Here is a 19,923-nt window from a genome sequence, read left to right on the forward strand (position 1 = left end):
TTCCCGGGCAAGCCCTGCATCTGGCCCTCCCCGTTTGGTTGATCTATCTCTGCCTCCTGCCTGGGAGATGCCCACAGATGGCAAGACCTCTCCCACTCTCTGCAACAGAGAGGCATCACTAAAGGAGCAAGCTGAGCTTTGAAGACAATGCTGGGGAGATGGAGAGAAGATGGGGGAGGGGGATTTGATCTCTGCCTTCTAGAACTTCCTGGCCTGTCTTTCCATCATTGGGGCTCTTCTCTAGGTCTCTAGACATTGCTCTCTGCCTCTTCTTTCATTCTTGAAATATAGTCTATTTGCAGATTCCCTATTTGCCAATTTGCCTACTCGGTAAAATTTCTTTGTAACACCCAAAGGAAGACTCCTTTTCTCGTTATTTGCAGACGTGTGCAGAGCTGTGAAAAGTTCGAGGGGCCAACCTCGTGTGCTCGCAGCCGACCTGGAACACAGGGACACTCTGCCTTGTTGTTTCAGCCCTTATACTATAAACAGGTACCCTTTTCGAGGTCTATTTGGGGCCGCATTTTGGAGGTATTTTTGTGCTTTGAAAATTGTAAGATTTTATAATATTAATATCGTTTTAACCATTCATAAGTATACAATTCAGTGGCAGTAACATTCACGGTATTATGTAACCATCACCACTCTCTATACCTAAAACCTTTTCATCATCCCCAACAGAAACTCTGTACCCCTTAAACACAACCTCCCTTTCCACCCTCCCCCCAGCCCCTGGTAACCTTTGCACTATTTTGTGTCTCTGTGAACTTGACCACTCTGATTAACTCCTATAAGTGGAATCGGACAGTATTTTTTCCTTCTGTGTCTGGCTCATTTCACTAAGCAGAATGTCTTCAAGGTTCTGCCATGTTGTAGTGTGTGTCGGAACTTTATCCCTTTTTATGGCTGGAAAATATTCCATTATGTATGTATATACCACATTTTGTTTCTCCATCTGTTGATGGACACTTGGGTTGTTTCCATCTCTTGGCTGTTGTGAACAGTGCTTGAACAAATATTGGTTCAAGTCCCTGCTTTCAATTCTTTGGGATATATACCTAGGAGTGGAATTGCTGGGTCGTGTGCTATTTTTTTTTTTTTTTTTGGCGGTACGCGGGCCTCTCACTGCCGTGGCCTCTCCCGTTGCGGAGCACAGGCTCCAGACGCGCAGGCTCAGCGGCCATGGCTCACGGGCCCAGCCGCTCCGCGGCATGTGGGATCTTCCCGGACCGGGGCACGAACCCGTGTCCCCTGCATCGGCAGGCGGACTCTCAACCACTGCGCCACCAGGGAAGCCCGTCGTGTGCTATTTTTGTTGGCGATTTCACTGTTTAAAATGCCGCTAAGCATAGTACTGAAGCGCTGTCTTCTGTTCCTTCCCAGAAGGCAGTGATGTGTCTTACAGAGACACGAATTACAGTGCTGCTGGCCACATGTTCAACATGAAAGAATAAACAATATATGGTAAATATAGTGTCTTTAAACAGAAACGCACATAAAACAAGGTAACCTATTGATTGGTTGATGAAAAGGCAACTAGGGGCTCCCAGAAACATAGGAGCAGAAACGAATTCGAGAATTCCATGTTTGAAGTATCTTTATAGAACGTAGCTACTCAAAGAACCACAGCAAAAGATGTCACAAGTGAACTCAGAGCTTGGAAAGGAGGGACCCCTCGGGGGCGTAACAAGCTCTGGGGTCTAATCTGGTGGGGGAGGAGTTGCGAAAATTCCCAGCAAAGTGCCAAGTGCCCGGGAAGAGTTGAACCTAACAATGACTCCCTGACCAGACAGCTTTCTGCCTCCACAAGTTCCTCTTGATGTCTCATCCCTGCCCTATTCAGAAGGTTCTGGAAAGAACATGGTATGTGGCATCTGTGAATTCCTGAGGCTCTCTGCAGACGGGGAGCCAGCAGACGGGGAGGTAGGGAGGTGAAGGTGGGGGCGGGGGAATGGGGGTAGGGCTTGGGGGCGCTCCTGAGGGCAGCCCAAAGGCTGCCAACATCTGTCCCATAAAAACACACATGCCAACAATGAATAATTCTAGAGGAGGAAACGGGGTCCCTAAAGAGAGGAGAGATGGTCTGAAGCCGCAGGCAGAAGTGTCAGGCTCTTCGGTAACCACAGGGTGACAGCCAAAGGTGGGAAAACTCCCAGGATGAGGAGTAAGACATCTCGGCTCCCAGGTGCCCTCCCTGCCCCTCGGCGCCCCCCTTCCATCCCCCCCCCAGCCCCGCCTCTTCCTAGGGGTCTCAGTGTGTGAGAAGCCTCACACCTCCTCGTCGTGGGGTTTCACTAAGCAGGAGTTTTCATTCTGTCCCGACAGTCTGTCCCTTCCCCTCCCCCACAGTCCGTCACATGACTGTCCCCCTCCCAAATCTGATCTAATTCTCTCCCTGCTCTGCTGAGGCCGGCCTGGCCTAAGAGGATTGGACCATTTGCTAAATGGGACCAGGACAGGGTCAGAGGACCGGCTGTGTGGAGACCCAGGGGCCAGGGTGGCCGCAGGAGGGCGTCAGAGGAGATGAGGGGAGGGAGGACCAGAAAGAAGGGGAGGCCAGGGGTGGGGGGGGGGGGGCAGAGGGGCGCATGCTCACTCCCTGGCTGTTAAGGAAACATTTAAAGGGTAAGGAGGGTTCCAACGTGGTTGATTTCAAAAAATGTATCCCGAGCCTGTATCCTGATTTCCTACCCACTCTCCCCTCTCTGTCCCTTTGAGAGTAACAGGGAGTTCTGGAGGCAGGGAAAGGGATTACATGTGTGGGAGTCTGGGGGTGTCTGACCACGGCTCTGAGAGATGACCTGAGGTTCCTGGCCAGGGAATGTTCTGGAAGGGTCTGACCTGCCAGCAATCTTCTGCAGAGCCCCGAGGTCTAGCTCAGCTTTGGAGTGTTCAAGGAAAGCATTCGTTTTTTAAAAAAATACAGTATTTAAAATATATTTTGGAACTTCCCTGGCAATGCAGGGGACACAGGTTCGAGCCCTGGTCCAGGAAGATCCCACATGCCCTGGAGCAACTAAGCCCGTGTGCCACAACTACTGAGCCTGCGCTCTGGAGCCCGAGAGCCACAACTACTGAGCCCACATGCCACAATTACTGAAGACCGGGCACCTAGAGCCTATGCCCCGCAACAAAAAGAAGCCACCGCAATGAGAAGCCGTGCACTGCAACAAAGAGTAGCCCTCGCTAGCCACAACTAGAGAAAGCCCGCGCACAGCAACAAAGACCCAACGCAGCCAAAAAAATAAATAAATAAATTTTAAAAATTAAGAAATACATTTTTAATAAATTTAAAAATATTTTTCAAATGCCTCCGTTTTAACTTTGAATATAGTAAATAGCGATTGATATAACCAATCTCCACCAGGCTCCCTGGGTCCTCAGTAAATTTCAAAGGCTGGAGAGGCCCTGGGCTGTGTCTGTACGTCCCGGTGAAAGTCCCGTTAAGACTCTGAATTGCACGTAGCAGGGCTGTCGAGGACATTGGTTTCAATGGGCAAAGAAGCCATGGCCCAAATATCGTTTCTTTTCACCACTGTGTGTCTCTGTGCAAGGCGTGTGTTTCTGTGTGTCTTCTTTGTTTGCGTCTCAGTTTTCCTCCTCTGCAGACCTGAGCTGATAATCCTCATCGCTGAAGCTGACAGTTTGTCCGGCATACACACCAGGGTGGAGGCTCTAGCTGTTCTACCCAAATAAACTCCTGAGTTTGCTCAATATCCCCTCCCCAAAATACGGGAGCAAGCCTCCCTATTTGACTGGGTTCAGGGGTTCTCAGAATGTGGGACTTTCAGTGCTAAAATGGGACAGTCCCAAGAAAACTGGGTTGGTTGGAGACCTTATCCCTATGTCCCTCTGGAGCCCCTGTGTGTCCTTATGGTCCATTCACTACAGGGTTAATATCATTATGGCCTGGTCCAGCACCTGATTATGGCCTGGTCCAGCACCACAGGCTCTGCCATCGCTATTGGGCCCAAAGAATATTTTGTAAGTATAGACATACACATATACCTGCATACACCATATATCTGCATACACACATATAAATGCAAATATATTAATGTAATATATATAATATGTCATATGATCTATAATATAATTATGATATATATAACATTACACACATATATGTCTGTTTATCTATCTAATACATGGTATTGTCAGCCTTCCATTTTAGGCATTCTGGTGTGGCATAGAGGCATCACAGTGAGGTCTTAATTTCCGTTTCTCTGATGATTGATGAAACTGCATCCTGTATCGTGAGTTGATGGACAATTTACTATCCTCACTTTTTAAAAAAATTGATTTATTTTTGGCTGCATTGGGTCTTCGTTGCTGCCCGTGGGCTTTCCCTGGTTGCAGTGAGCAGGGGCTACTCATTGCGGCGGCTTTTCTTGTTGTAGAGCACGGGCTCCAGGCGCTCGGGCTTCAGTAATTGTGGCACGTGGGCTCAGTAGTTGTGGCTCGTGGGCTCTAGAGCGCAGGCTCAGTAGTTGTGACGCACGGGCTGAGTTGCTCCGCAGCATGTGGGAATCTTCCCGGACCAGAGATCGAACCCGTGTCCCCTGCATTGGCAGGCGGATTCTCAAACACTGCGCCACCAGGGAAGCCCTATCCTCACTTTTGAAATGTCTGTTTAAGTCTTCTGCAACCTGGGTGAATTTCAAGGCAATGGTGTTTCCTAATCCCAAATGATGGAGCCAGGGAAATCACCATCCGTGCCCTGGGGACCAACCAGTGGGGTTGGTGCCCTGGGGTTCAGGAGCTGTGGGGTCCAGGCTCCCACCTGAGCAGGTGCTCGGACAGGTGAGGCCTGAAGGCTCACATCCATTTTGTGGGTGGTCCTGGAGATAATCTACAGTTGGAGAAAGCAAGCCTTGGGGGAGGAAGGTGCCTGCCCCAGGTCAGGCAGGATGTTCTCCATCCATAAGGACCCACCAGTTGGAATCCCCAGCTGCTCAGACACGGCATCCAGGCCCTAGGGAATAATATCTCAGGGAACAATAATCCAGTGAAAACTTCCCACGAGGTAGGTCTTATTGTCATCTCCACTCCACGGAGGAGGAAACTGAGGCTCGGAGAAGCAGAGTCCCAGGTCCCATCACACACATAAGTGACAGAGCCACGGCTGAGCCAGCACCAGCCCCCCAAGCCTGAACCCTCCTGACCACGAAGCTACATGGCCTCTTAAGATGCTCACCACAGCCCCACAGATGTCAGATGTCCATTTCTCAGCTGAGAGAGGTTCTGTCAATTCCCAAGGACACACAAGGGTGAGTGGCACAGCCAAGAATAGAACCCAGATACCTTGGGTCCCAGAGCCCTGCCCTTGACTCCTCAAATCTACCTGGAATCCCCCCAAATAGGATGAGGCCGGTCCCCTCCCCGGCACTCACAGCAGCTCAGGCCTGTGACATGGGCTTCTCTTGGCTCATCTGACTGGATTATAGTGGTAACTTGTTATTGTCCCCACTTTACAGATGAGGAAACCGAGGTCCAGAGAGGTTATGTGAATGGCCCAAGGCCACACAGCGAGTAAAGGGTGGGTTTCACATCAGCCCTTGGCAAGACTCCCCCGACTTGGCTGGTTTACCCTCTCTCTGCAGGCCTGGGTGGCTCCCTTGTCCATTGGGGACAAGGAGCTGGGATGGATGCCCTCACTTCCTAACATGGGAGGTGGGGGAAACCTGGATTCATGGGCTAGTTGGAACCCAAAGTAATCAGCTCAGCGATAATGTGATCCCTGAAGCATCCGGCATCCCAATCTCACTCCCTTCTTCTGCAATCATGAGTCCCTGGTCCTTTTGGTAAAACCACACCACAACTTCCCTGTGTGCGCCTCTACCTGCCTCTGCCCCTCTGCCATTCATTCCGCCACTAATCCATCCCATCCAAATTTCTTGAGCATTTACTATGCGTCTGGGACTGTCCCAGGCACTGGGAATACAGCTGAGAACAAGGTGAATATGATCCCAGCCCTCCTGGAGCCCACGTTCCCATGAGAGGGGCAGACAAGAGACAAGGCAGTGATAAGAATTTTACAGAAAATAAAATTGAGTGAATGTGTTAGGCAGCTATGGGGGTGCAGGTGTGAGGGGCCCTCAATCTTGCGGTAGAGCTGAGACTGAAACTCATCAATGACCTGATGCAAATGTCCTCCAGCATCTCACACTACCTGGGGCCACCCCCGCAGTCTAACCCCATTCCCTCCCGCTGCGATCATGGGCCCTTGACAAACACCAAGATTCTTTCTCTTTTGTACCTTTCCGTCTTGGTCATTCTGTCGTTGAACAAATGAATATTTATTCCGTCTTTGTACCTCTCCTCTATCTCACTGTATCTCTCGGTCCTTTTATCTCCCTCAGTGTCCCTGATTTTCTCTTGCTGTCCACCCGCAGCTGCTCTGGGACCCTGTCTTGTGGGCCATGATGGGCTCCTTCCTTGTGCTTGGCTAGTTTTGGGGACAGAAAGAAGCCAGGGCGACAGAAGGCGAGTGAGTGGTTAGAAGCCAGGTCACAGAGAGCTGGGCACAGGGTGGATTGTCTTCTAATTGTGGGAGGAGTTAATGCTCCGATCCTGAGCAGAGAACTGACGAAGATTGAGGCTATGGCGGTGGGGAAGAGAAGCTTCTGCCATCCTTCTGGTCTAGGCTACACGCAGTCAAGGTGGTGAGGAAAAAGTTAGATTGGAGATGATATTTTCCTCCAACACCTTTAAAAAAAAATAAAGGCATAATTTACATACATTAAAATGCATATATTTTAAGTGATGAGCTTGGTGGATTTTGACAAATGCTTACCCTTCTCAGACCTATCAAGATGCAGGACATTTGCACCACCCCAAAATTCCCTCATGCCCCTTTGCAGTCAATGCTCCTTCTGCACTCCAGGCAACTTGCTTCTTCTGATTTCTTTTTTTAATTGAGATCTAATTCATATACCATAAAATTCACCATTGAAAGTGTACAACTCAGTGGCGTTTAGATAGTATATTTCCAAGATTGTGCAACCGTCACCACTATCTAATTCCAGAGCATTTTCATCACCCCAAAAAGAAATCCTGTCTGTATCCACTAAGCAGTCAAACTCCATTATCTATCCACAACCAACCAACCCCTGCCCCAGTCCCTGGCAATGATTTTCTGATTAAAAAAAATGTGTTTTGTTCTTGAACTTTGGAATTATACAGTTCAATGGGTGTTTTCCAACACTACCAAGCAATTAACACAATTCTGACACTACCTACCTGGACACAGCATCAGATTCCACAGGGTAAGTCTCGGGCTCACAAGACTGTCCCCCTCATCCCCTTTAGGCACCAATCTCAAGTCCAGAGTGTCCCCTGTGCTCCTGACCTACCAGCCATAAATCGGACGTTCCCATGATCGCCTCGCTGGGTTTCATTAATTTGCTAGGGAGGGCCCACAGAACTCAGGAAAACATTTACTCACTAGATTCTTTTATTATAAAAGGATTTTAACAGCCAGATGAAGAGATACAGATGACGAAATCGAAAAGGCTCCCAAACACAGGAGCTTCTGTACCGGTGGAGTTTGGGATGTGCCACCGTCTCAGCACATAGATGTGTCCTAGTTCACCAACCTCGAAGCTCTTAGAATCCCATCCTCTGGGGTTTTTATGGAGGTTTCATTACATTGACATGATTGATGAAGTCCTTGGTCCTTGGCATTTAAACTCAATCTCTAGCTCCTTTCACATCCTAGGAGGGGGTAGGTGGGTGGGGAACGTTAGAGAGGAGGAGGGGACTGAAAGTTTAATCCTCTAATCCCATGATTGGTTCCCCTGGCAATCAGCCCATCCTTAAATCACCTAGGGCTTTCTGAAGGTTGCCTCATTATCATAACAAAAGACACCTTTATGTTTCTCATCACAGGAACTAAAGGTTTTAGGAGCTCTGTGCGAAGAATGGTACCAAGACCAAAGATATATTTCTTATTATAAGTCACAATATTACATGCCGTATGCACTCTTTGTGTCTGGCTTCTTTCACTCAGCAAAAGGTTTTGTGAATCATCCATGATGTTGTACATTTAGTAGGATGTTCCTTTCTCATTGCTGAGTAATATTCCATTTTATGGCTATGTCACACTCTGTTCTTTTTTTGGGGGGGGTACGTGGGCCTCTCATTGCTGTGGCCTCTCCCGTTGTGGAGCACAGGCTCCGGACACGCAGGCTCAGCGGCCATGGCTCATGGGCCCAGCCGCGGATGGGATCTTCCCGGACCGGGGCACGAACCGGTATCCCTTGCATCGGCAGGAGGACTCTCAACCACTGCGCCACCAGGGAAGCCCCACACTCTGTTCTTTTACAGCTCAGTAGACATTTGAGTTGTTTCCCATCTGGGAGTAGTATGGAAAAAAAAAGCTGCTATGAACGTTTCTGTACAGGTCTTTTGGTGGACATAGGTTTTCATTTCTCTTGGATAAATATCTAGAAGTGGATCAACTTATAAGGTTAAAATAGTTCATCTTTATAGAAAATAGCGAAACAGTTCTCCAGTGTGACTGCACCATCCTACTCCCACCAAAAGGTGTGAGAGTTCCAGTTGCTCCACAACCTCACCAACATTTGTGATGATCCTTTTCACTGTAACCATTTTGCTGGTCATATGTAATATCTCATTGTGGTTTTTATTTTTCTTTCCCTAATGACAAATAATGTTGAATATCTTTTTGTGCCCTTATTGGCCATTTGTATAACTTTTGTGAAGTGTCTCTTCCAGCTATTTTATTATTGAGTTGAAAGAGTCTTTCTTATGTATTCTGGATATAAGGTCTTTGCTAGCCATACATTTTTTTAAAAATAAATTTATTTATATTATTTATTTATTTTTGGCTGTGTTGGGGCTTCGTTGCTGTGCGTGGACTTTCTCTAGTTGCGGCGAGCAGGGGCTACAGGGGCTACTCTTTGTTGCGGTGTGGGGGCTTCACATTGCGGTGGCTTCTCTTGTTGCGGAGCACAGGGTCTAGGTGCGCGGGCTTCAGCAGTTGTGGCATGCGGGCTCAGTAGTTGTGGCTCACAGGCTCTAGACGCAGGCTCAGTAGTTGTGGCGCATGGGCTTAGTTGCTCCGTGGCATGTGGGATCTTCCCGGCCCAGGGCTCGAATCCATGTCCCCTTCATTGGCAGGTAGATTCTTAACCACTGCGCCACCAGGGGAGCCCCCCAGCTATATGTTTTGCAAATAGTTTCTAACAGACCACGGCTAAGATTTTCTTTAACTTGATGTTTTTTGAAGGGTAGAATTTTCCCATTTTGATTAAATCTAATTTATCAGTTTTCTATTTCATGGTTATTGCTTTCTCTGTCCCATCTATCTTTGCCTACTCCCCCAGGTCAAGAAAATATTTCTCTTTTTTTATAGGTGTTTTATACTTCTGCTTTTCATATTTAAGACTGTGATCTCAAATTAACTTTTGTGTATTGTATGAAGGAGAGATTGAGGTTCTTCTTTTTTTTTTTTTTTAAATGTGGATATCCAATTGTTCAAGCACAATTTATTGAAAAGAATTCCCTGTTGACTTGCTTTGGAACATTTGTCAAAAATCAATTGACGAAATACTCTCTGACTTCAGACTATACTCTACAGCTACAGTCACCATACTGTATGATACTGCGACAAAAACAGACACATAAATCAATGGAACAGAATAGAGATCCCAGAAATAAACCCATGCACTTACAGTCAATTAATCTATGACAAAGGAGGCAAGAATATACAATGCAGAAAAGACAGGCTCTTCAATAAGTGGTGCTGGGAAAACTGGACAGCCACAAGTATAAGAATGAAATGAGAACATTTTCTCACACTATATACAAAAATAAACTCAAAATGGATTAGAGACCTAAATGTAGGACTGGAAACCACAAAACTCCTAGAAGAGAACATAGGCAGAACACTCTTTGACATAAACCGTAGCAATATATATGTATATATTTTTTGCATCTGTCTCCCAAGGCAAAGGAAATAAGAGCAAAAATAAACAAATGGGATCTAATTAAACTTAAAAGCTTTTGCATGGCAAAGACAACCATCAACAAAACAAAAAAGACAACCTACCAAATGAGAGAAAATATTTGCAAATGATATGACCAATAAGGGGCTAATATTCAAAATATATAAACAGCTCACACAACTCAATATATTTTAAAAAGCCCCTTGATTAAAAAATGGGTACAAGGGGGCTTCCCCGGTGGCACAGTGGTTGAGAGTCTGCCTGCCGATGCAGGGGACACGGGTTCGATCCCTGGTCCGGGAGGATCCCACATGCCGCGGAGTGGCTGGGCCCGTGAGCCACGGCCGCCGAGCCTGCGCATCCGGAGCCTGTGCTCCGCAACAGTGAGAGGCCCATGTACCGCAAAAAAAAAAAAAAAAGGGTACAAGAGCAGAATAGACATTTTTCCAAAGAAGATATAACAGCTGGACAACAGGCACATGAAAAGCTGCTCAACATTGCTGATCATCAGAGAAATGCAATTCAAAACAACGAGATATTACCTCACACTGTCAAAATGGCTATCATCAAAAAGACTACAAATAACAAATGTTCGTGAAGATGTGGAGAAAAGGGAATCCTTGTACACTATTTTGGGAATGTAAATTGGTGCAGCCACTGTGGAAAATAGTATGGTGGTTTTTCAAAAAATTAAAAATAGAACTACCATATGATCCAGCAATTCCACTCTGGGTATATATCCAAAGAAAACAAAAACACTAATTTGAAAAGATACATGCACCCCAATGTTCATTGCAGCATTATTTACAATTGGCAAGATATGAAAGCAAACTAAGTGTCCATCAACAAATGAATGGGTAAAGAAGATATGGTGTATATATATACAATAGAAAGAATGCAATTTTGCCATTTGCAAAAACATGGATAGACCTGGAGGGTATTATGCTAAGTGAAATAAGTCAGGCAGAGAAAGACAAATACTGTGTGATAACACTTATAGGTGGAATCTAAAAATTCAACAAACTAGTGAATATAACAAAAAAGAAGCAGACTCATGGATATAGAGAACAAATTAGTGGTTACCAGTGGGGAGAGGGAAGGGGGGAGGGGAAAAATAGGGGTAGGGGAGTAAGAGGTACAAACTATTAGGTATAGGATAGGCTCAAGGGTGTATTGTACAATACGAGGAATATAGACAATATTTCGTAAGAACTGTAAATGGAAAGTAACCTTTAAAAATTGTATAAAAAAATAAAGATGAGTTTGAGAAGAATTGACATCTTAATACTCAGTCTTCCAATCCATGAACATGATACAGTCATCCCTCCATATCCACGAGGGATTGGTTCAAAGTCCCCCACAGATACATCCAAGGATGCTCAAGTTTCTTATATAAAACAGTGCGGTATTTGCATGTCCCCTATGCACGTCCTCCTGTGTACTTTACATTATCTCTTGCTTACTTATAATACCTACACAAAGTAAACGCTTTGTAAATGGTTGTAAATACAGTGTAAAGACTATGTAAATAGTTGCTGGCACGTGGCAAATTCAAGTTTTGCTTTCTGGAACTTTCTGGAAAAAAATTTTTTTTCCCAAGTATTTTTGATCCTCGGTTGTGAGTCTGCGGATTTGGAACTTGTGGATACAGAGGGCCGCCCGTATATGTCGCTATTGACGAGTCTACTTTCTCCCAGCAGTGTCTTGTAGTTTTCAGCTGAACAATTAGCTGAAAGAAGAGATGACAGGATTTATGGGAAGATTGGTTGGGGGTGGTGGGGGGGGGGGAAGCTGGGGGTGGGGAGGGAGGTGAGGAAAAAAGGGAGAAGGCAAGGCTGATTGCCAAGGTTTCTTCCTGAGTTGCTCACTGGGTGTAGATGAGAAAAGAAAGAGCTATTTGCCTCAGGGGAGGAGTAGCCTGGATTTAGACTCAGTTTATTTGACCCCAGGGCCACGTGCATGACCTGAAACCCAGCTCTCTACACCCTCCCAGCCTGGTGGGACTCTGGGTAGGAAAATTCGGGGGAGGTGATTAAGAGAAGCTGACACCTTTTCCCTGGGGGCTTTTGAGGACCTGTTCTTTCTTCCTCTCCCTGACATCCAGCTTTCCTTCCCTTCTCTGGTGGGCCAGGAGGGTCTGTTACAGGACTGGATCCTCCCATCAGTAGCCTTTTGGCCCACCAGTGAGGGTCAGGCAACCCCTCCCTCTCTCCCTGTCACCCCTGGCTCTTCAAGCTAATGAGACCGGCCCTGATTCCCCAGCCAGGCTACTGGCCTTAATCTCTCCTAGCAGGGGGTTGGGAGGGGGGTGAAGGAAGAAAGGGCCCCTTATGGTGAGACACAATGACCCAGCCACAAGGCGGGATTACGGAGACCTCATGCACGTAGGTAGATGTTGGGGTAGATGGAGATGGAGAACAGACCCATTTGGGTCCAGGAGCTCAGGCAGATATTAACATCCAGAGAGAGAGACACACCCAGAGAAGGACAGAGAGAAGAAAATTCAGAGGGAGGCAGAAACAAGGATAGTCAGAAGTACAGAACAAGAGAGGTACCAAGATAGGGAGAAAGAAACGAGGGGGGAAGCTAGAGAGAAAGAAAGCAAGAATCAGAGGAAGAGGCAGGGAAAGAGAGAGAGAGAGAAACAAGAACAGAGATTCGAGCTTAAGAGGTTGGATAAAGGAGAGAGGTACTAGTGCGAGGCGTAGGGGAGACTGGTGTCACAGGGTGACAAGGACAGAGGCCAAGACCAAAACAAGGACAGGGCTGCATAGAGAGTGGATGAGAGACAGACAACAAGAGGAACCAAGACAGAAAGACAGGAGACAGGGACAGAGAGACCCAGGGCTGGAGAATGAGACAGGGGTACACAGGCAGACGGGCAGCAGTGGCACAACCCGAGGCTCGGAGCAAAGAGAAACTGAGGCACGGAAACCCCAAATGAAGACCAAAGGCGTGGAGGGAGGGAGGGACAGATAGGGATAGAGATGGAGATGATACAAGTAGAGAGAGAGAGAGGGAAGAGCCCAGGGGAGAAGAGGAGATGGGAGAAGTTGATATCAAAGAGTGATAGAAGCTGAGGAAAGAAAGAGGAAAAAGGGAAACTGAGGCAGAAAGGAAAACAATGGGACAGTGCAGAGATGACTTAGTGGGCAGATAGACTGCTGGGGAGAGAAAGGGTGACCCAGGAGAGAGAGAGAAGAAAGCCCCGCGACCCTCGTTTCTTGAATGATCTCTCAGGAACACCCAACATTGCTCTCCTTCCTCTTTGGTGGGAAAATAGCTGAAGCTGGAGGGACACCAATTAGACTTCAGGAAGAACTTCCCTGAGGAATGGGGACTCCTGATCACAGGCGGGACCTGGGGCCGCCCTTCCCCATCAGCCCTAATTGCCAAGATGTCATGGAGGTGGGGAGGCGAGGAGGGGATTAGGCAGACGGGTGCCCCTCCCCCTCTCCGCCAATGTCACCTCCTGGCGCCCAGTTGAGTCCCCACCCGGGCCAGGATTACCCTCTGAGATCCAGGCCACGGCAAATGACATCACTCCCAGCCAGGGCTTAAAATCTCCCCATGTGAGGGGACCCATTTCCTTCAGCCTCTGCTGTCTGACTACTCCATCCCAGGCCACCAGGAGAGCTACATCCCTACTTTCTGAAGGTGAGTGTCTGCAGGGGAAGTGGAGGGGGTGGAGGAAGGGGGAGCGAGGGAGGGGGCAGGAAGGGTCAGAAGGTGGGTACGTTTTATTCGTGTCTGTGTTTTTACTGTCTGGCACAGGGGTGGAGAAGGAGTGTGTGATGTTTCTGGATAATCCTACATGGATCAGAGGGTCTGTCCTGATGTTTGGGGGAACGGTGCAGGCTGTGACTGCAGTGGGGCAGGCGGTGTGTGTGTGTGTGTGTGTGTGTGTGTGTGTGTGTGTGTGTGTGTGTATGTTTGTGGATGGACAGGGGAAGCTGGCCCATGGCATGGGGGTTCCAGAAGCTTCAGGGGCATCTTGCTGGGGAGGTGACACGAACAAGCCCTCCAGCTTCCAGAGCTGGGGGGCTTTTCACAGCTTGAGGGCAACTCCCTGGCACGTCTCCCTGTTGTATTTTCTTTAAAACTTACCGCAGCCTGAAACTCTCTCTTCATGTATGTGTTTATCTACTCATTGCCCATCTACCCCACTGAACCTTGATTTCCTCCCAGTGCCTGGTATGTGGGATGCCTACATATTTGGTGAACAGATGGATGGATGAATGACAGAAATAGAATTGAAGAGACACAAGCACACAGAGAGCAAGGTTTTGTGGCTGCAGCAGGAGGGAAGAAGGGGAGACTATGAGACTGCCCGAGGGAGCTGGGAATGCACTGAGTTGGGGATAAAGTGGCGGTGAATTGCTTACCTGGGGACCTCATTTTCCCCAGAGGCTCTGGCTTTTCCCATGTCCAATCTTGGGTGATGAGCACGACACCCAGCTCCTTGTCTCCAGCTGGACAAAGCTGGGGGCGGAGTCTGGCTGGGCTGATGTGGAGCCGGTGGGTCTGTGCGAGGTCACTCTGAGTCTCAGTTTCCTCATCTGCGAAGTGGGGACAATGACAAGTTGCCACGGTGATCTAGTCAGATGACTCACGGGAAGCCCATGTCACAGGCCTGGGCAGCAGTGACAGAGGAGGGGGCTGGCTTCATCCTGCTTTGGGGGACCCCAAGTAGATTTGGGGAGTCAAGGGCAGGGCTCTGGGGCCCAGATATCTGGTTTCTATTCCTGGCTGTGCCACTCGCCCCCGTGTGTCCTCGAGAATTGACAGAACCTCTCTCAGCTTCAGTTTCCTCATCTGAGAAATGGGCATCTGAGCTCCGTGGGGCTGTGGTGAGCATCCTAAGAGGTCATGTAGCTTGGTGGTCAAGAGGGCGCAGGCTGGGGGGGCAGGTGCTGGCTCAGCCGCTGACGCGTGTGATGGGATCAGACACTCTGCTTCTCTGAGCCTCAGTTTCCTCCTCTGTGGAGTGGAGATGACAATGGGACGTACCTCATGGGAAGTTGTCACTGGATTATTGTTCCCCGAGATCTTATTTCCAAGGTGCCGTGTCTGAGCAGTTGGGGATTCCAACTGGAGGTCCTTATGGTTGGAGGATCTCCTGCCTGACCTGGGGCAGGGACCTTCCTCCCCTCAAGGTTTCGTTTCACCAACTGTAGATTATCTCCAGGACCACCCACAAGATGGGTGTGAGCCTTCAGGCCTCACTTGTCCGAGCACCTGCTCAGGTGAGATCCTGGACCCAGCGGCTGTTGAACCCCAGGAGCCCAAGCACCACCCTAGGGCCCCACTAGTTGGTTCCCAGGGCAGGGATGGTGATTTCCCTGGCTCCACCATTTGGGATTATGAAACATCATTGCCTTGAAATTCACCCGGCAGGATGAAAAAGGGTTGCTGTCTGGCTCACCGTAAATTGTCAATGAAAGACAGACACTGTAGTTGCTGTCTGTGCTCCTGGGCATTGACACACAAAGCTGTTCAGAGGAGAGAAGCTCTGGAAACCTCATCCTGTTGCCTAACCCAGAGAAAGGCTTTGGTGGACATCCGATATCATTTTTGTTGTTATCATTCTTTGCCAACATCGTTTCCACCAAGCGCTTCCTTTTTTTTAATATATAAGTTTATTTATTTTTTATTTTTGACTGCGTTGGGTCTTTGTTGCTGTGCGCGGGCTGTCTCTAGTCGCGGCGAGTGGGGGCTACTCTTCGTTGTGGTGCGCGGGCTTCTAATTGCAGTGGCTTCTCTTGTGGAGCATGGGCTCTAGGTGCATGGGCTACAGTAGTTGTGGCGCAGGGGCTCAGTAGTTGTGGCACACGGGCTTAGTTGCTCCGCGGCATGTGGGATCTTCCCGGACCAGGGTTCGAACCAGTGTCCCCTGCATTGGCAGGTGGATTCTTAACCACCAGGGAGGTCCCGCTCTTCCTTATTTGATGATCTGAGGAGTGGGCAAACCCTCAGTCTTGGAGGTCATTCTATCAGCTGCTTGATTTTGGTCGAGCACCCACCTCCCCCGAGGCTCAGATCTTCTGCCCGTAGGGTGGGATCAGCCCAGTGAGAGAGATCTAGGCTTTCCTGGAAGACCAACCCCTTAGCCGGGTAACTCCATGTAGATTCTGTGGTAAAGACAGATTCAGTGGAAGTGGAGGCTCTTGTTCCAAGCCCTGCAAATTGTCCCTAGAGGGCAAATTCACCAGCCTCCCTGTTTCCACTCTCTCCGGAGGCTCCAGTGAAAGATCATCACTCCTTGGAGAAGAGGAAGAGGACAGAGGGGACTCAGACTGGGGGCTGGGAGAGCAGGGCCTCCAGGAGGTCCCCAGGGTTGGACTCCTGGGTCCCCACTCACAGCCTGTGAGTGACCCTGGGCAGGTCATAGCACTTGAGACTGAAGATGTTCTTACCTGTAAAATGTGAACATATTAGTAATACAGTCTCTCCCTCCCAAGGTTGTGCTGAGGGCTCAATGCCATCCTGCACTGGGAATTATTGTATTAGTTATCTGTGGCTGTGTAACAAGTTAGCCCCAAACTTAGCAGCTTAAAACAATAAATATTTATGATGTTGTATAGTTTCTGAGGTCACAGGAATCCAGGCATGGTGTTGCTGGATGATTCTGGCTCATGGTGTCTCGTGCTGTTGTAGTCAGATGTTATTCGGGGCTGCAGTCATTTGAAGACTCTGCTGAGGCTGGAGAATCAGCTTCCCTGGGGGTTCATTCCCATGGCTGTTGGCAGGAGGCCTCAGTTCTTGCCACACAGACCTCTCCATAGATAGGACTGCTCAAGCATCCTCACCATGGCAGCTCGATTTCCTAGAGAGAGAGGGCCAGCCTCAGAAGTCACACTGTCATTTCCACAATATCCGGTTGGTTGCACACGTAGCCCTGCTCCGTGGAAGGAGACAACTTTAGGGCGTAAATACCAGTCACTACCTAGGACACCACTTGATTCTTAGGATTTATGTGGTGGTTTTTACTTTTATGGTTATCATCAGCACTGAGCATCCCCGTGACTTTCCTATCAAGTCCTACATAATCTTAGTCCACTTTCTGCCCTGGTCACTCTGCTCCAGTAACACTGGACACCTTGATTCTCCTCCATAAGACAAAATGATTCCAGCCTCCAGAACTTTGCACCTGCTGTTCCCTCTGCCTGGAGACCTCGACCCCGAGGTCCTCCCATGGCTGATGCGGAGTACTGCAGCTCCAAAGTCACCTTCTTAGAGAGACGTCTTCCCCGATCATTCACCTAAATTAGATGCCTCACCCTCACCCCAAACCCTGTCACTCTCCTATTACCGCATTTAATTTTTCTCGGAGTTCTTGAAATTTTCTGAAAGCATTTTTTTTTCTCTTTTCTTTTTTTTTTAATCCGAAAGCATTTTGATTCTCTAAAAAAAAAAATCTCTTTCCTTGTCCACTGTTTGTTTCCCTGACCAGGAACTCGAAGTTCAATCTCATGAGAACAGAGATGCTCTGTGTCTTATTTCTTGCTGTATCCCTAGTGCCTAGAACTCTCAAAAATATTTACTGAATGGACAGCAGAACTTCAATTTATGATAAATAGAACTCTGCCTACCAAGGGAGGGTTGAGAAGGACAGGGCAGTGAGAGAAGGAAGGGGTGGGAGCTCAAATAAATGTCATCCATTTTTTAAGCATTTATTTATTTTTCAGATATTTATTGGGGGACACTGGGGACACCGCAGGGAGTGAAACATTCCTAGTCTCTGTTCTCAGGTAGCTGACAGCATTGGGGGAGATGGGTAAACTCATAAATATGGCATATTTAACAGGTGTGATTCCTGAAGAACAGGAGAAAGAAAGTGTGTGTGTGTGTGTGTGTGCGTGTGTGTGTGTGTGTGTGTGTCTGTAATCCCGTTTAGGGTATGGGCTGGCTTTCCTGGGAAGTTATGTTTGAGTTGTGACCTGGAGGAGGAGAAGGGGTTAGTTAGCTGGTGAGGGGGGTCTTTGGACTGGGGGTAGAGGAGGCATTCCTGGCCTGGAACAGCTTATTGGAAGTTTCCGGAGAGGCCGAGAGGTCTCCTGAGGCCATCTTAACTAGGGCAATAGGGAGCCCTGGAAAGGTTCTTTCTCTCCCTTTTATTTATTTTTAAAGGAGAACTTTAAATATTTATTTACTTATTATTTATTTCTTTTGGCTGTGCCGGGTCTTAGCTGTGGCATGCGGGATATTTTAGTTGCGGCATGCGGACTTCTTAGTTGTGGCATGCATATGCCATCTAGTTCCCCGACCAGGGATGGAACCCGGGCCCCCTGCATTGGGAGCACGGAGTCTACCCACTGGACCACCAGGGAAGTCTCTCTCTCTCTTTTAAATAGATGGTATTCTTGGTTTTGTTGTTGAAAAGGTAACATACTCACTCATGGTTAAAAAGTAATCCAAACTGTAAAAACAAGGTATGGATATAACACAACTCCCCAGAGTCAGCCACTTTTACTACATATTGTGTCCTTCCTGGGAATTTTCTATGCAGATACAGATATACATTTATATAAATATATTTTATATGTATATATTGCTGCCTTGTTTTTAAAAATCACAAATGGTAGCATGCTATACACACTGTTTTTTTCCTTTGAAATATATATATATATTCAAAGGATATATTCCTTTGAATATAATATATATTGTATATATAATTTGGTAATATATGATATCTAATACACACACACATACCTATTGCCTAAGTGTAATAAAAAATTAAAAGCCTGACTCTTAGGCACATGTAATAAGTGCAGGTCAAAGATTTATTTAAATCATGAATGAGGGAACTGGCTGTTTCAAAGGAGAATTCAAAGAACAGAGGTTAATACCATTATTCAGGAAAGACATGCCAAAAAAAGTTGGTCACTTTAGATATGAAGCTAGTTCAAGTCCTACAGGGCAGCAAAACTAACCTCTGAGGTTATCTTTTCTACCAGAGACAAATGATTGATAACCAAACTTCTGGAAATTACCATATACCTTGTCAGTGTCTGGATCCTAATCGATAGTGGACAATCAATTGAACAAAGGTACAGTCCCCTAGAAAAGGAAATAATGCTTGGGTTGGTCTGCTAGACGAGGCTCCAGGACAACCAGGAAGTGACACGCTGTCATCCTTTTGTCTCATTGCCAAGTTTAAGATAATCTTTCTTAACTATATACTAGAGGTCTTTTCAAATCCATTCATAGAGGACAACCTTATACCTTTTAAATGACTTCATAGTATTCTCTTGCATGGATGTGCCATAACCTTAACATATCTTACCTGATTTACATAATTTACTTACTATGTCCCCTTTGGTGGTCATATAGGCTGCTTCCACATTTTGACAATTATAAATATGCTACATTAAAAGTCCTAGCTTGGGTGGGGAGGAATAAATTAGGAGTTTGGGATTAACAGATATACACTACTCTATATAAAAGAGATAAACAACAAGGACCTACTGTATAGCACAGGAAACTATATTCAGTATCTTGTAATAAACTATAATGGAAAAGAATATGAAAAAAATATATATGTAGAACTGAATCACTTTGCTGTACACCAGAAAGTAACACAACATCGTAAATGATCTATACTCCAATAAAAGAAAAATCCTAGCATAAAGTCTATGCAAACATCTACTTGCAAATAATAACAACTGACCACAGTTTTGTAGCATTTACGACGTGTCAGGTGTTATTTTAAGTATCTGATGCAGATTAATTCATTTGACCCTCACATCAACCTAAAGATGTAAGTTCTATTTTCATTCCCATTTTCTTTTTTTATAAATTTATTTATTTATTTTGTGGCTGTGTTGGGTCTTCTTCGTGGCATGTGGGCTTTTCATTGCGGTGACTTCTCTTCTTGCAGAGCATGGGCTCTAGGTGCGCAGGCTTCAGTAGTTGTGGCACGTGGGCTCAGTAGTTGTGGCGCACGGGCTCT

General features: G+C 47.1%; 1 protein-coding gene across 1 annotated transcript in view; it reads left to right on the top strand.

Annotated features, from left to right (window-relative positions):
- Positions 1-13,589: 13,589 nt before the first annotated feature.
- CRX (cone-rod homeobox) overlaps positions 13,590-19,923 on the top strand; it is a 10,033-nt gene continuing 3,699 nt past the window's right edge. The window contains exon 1 of the mRNA XM_029210531.1: positions 13,590-13,628. The gene's annotated coding sequence lies outside the window, so the exon portion shown is untranslated. The remainder of the gene's footprint in view (positions 13,629-19,923) is intronic.

Source organism: Monodon monoceros, unplaced genomic scaffold (assembly GCF_005190385.1).
Source record: "Monodon monoceros isolate NGI ecotype Baffin Bay Population unplaced genomic scaffold, NGI_Narwhal_1 Super_Scaffold_10, whole genome shotgun sequence".
NCBI lineage: Eukaryota > Metazoa > Chordata > Mammalia > Artiodactyla > Monodontidae > Monodon > Monodon monoceros.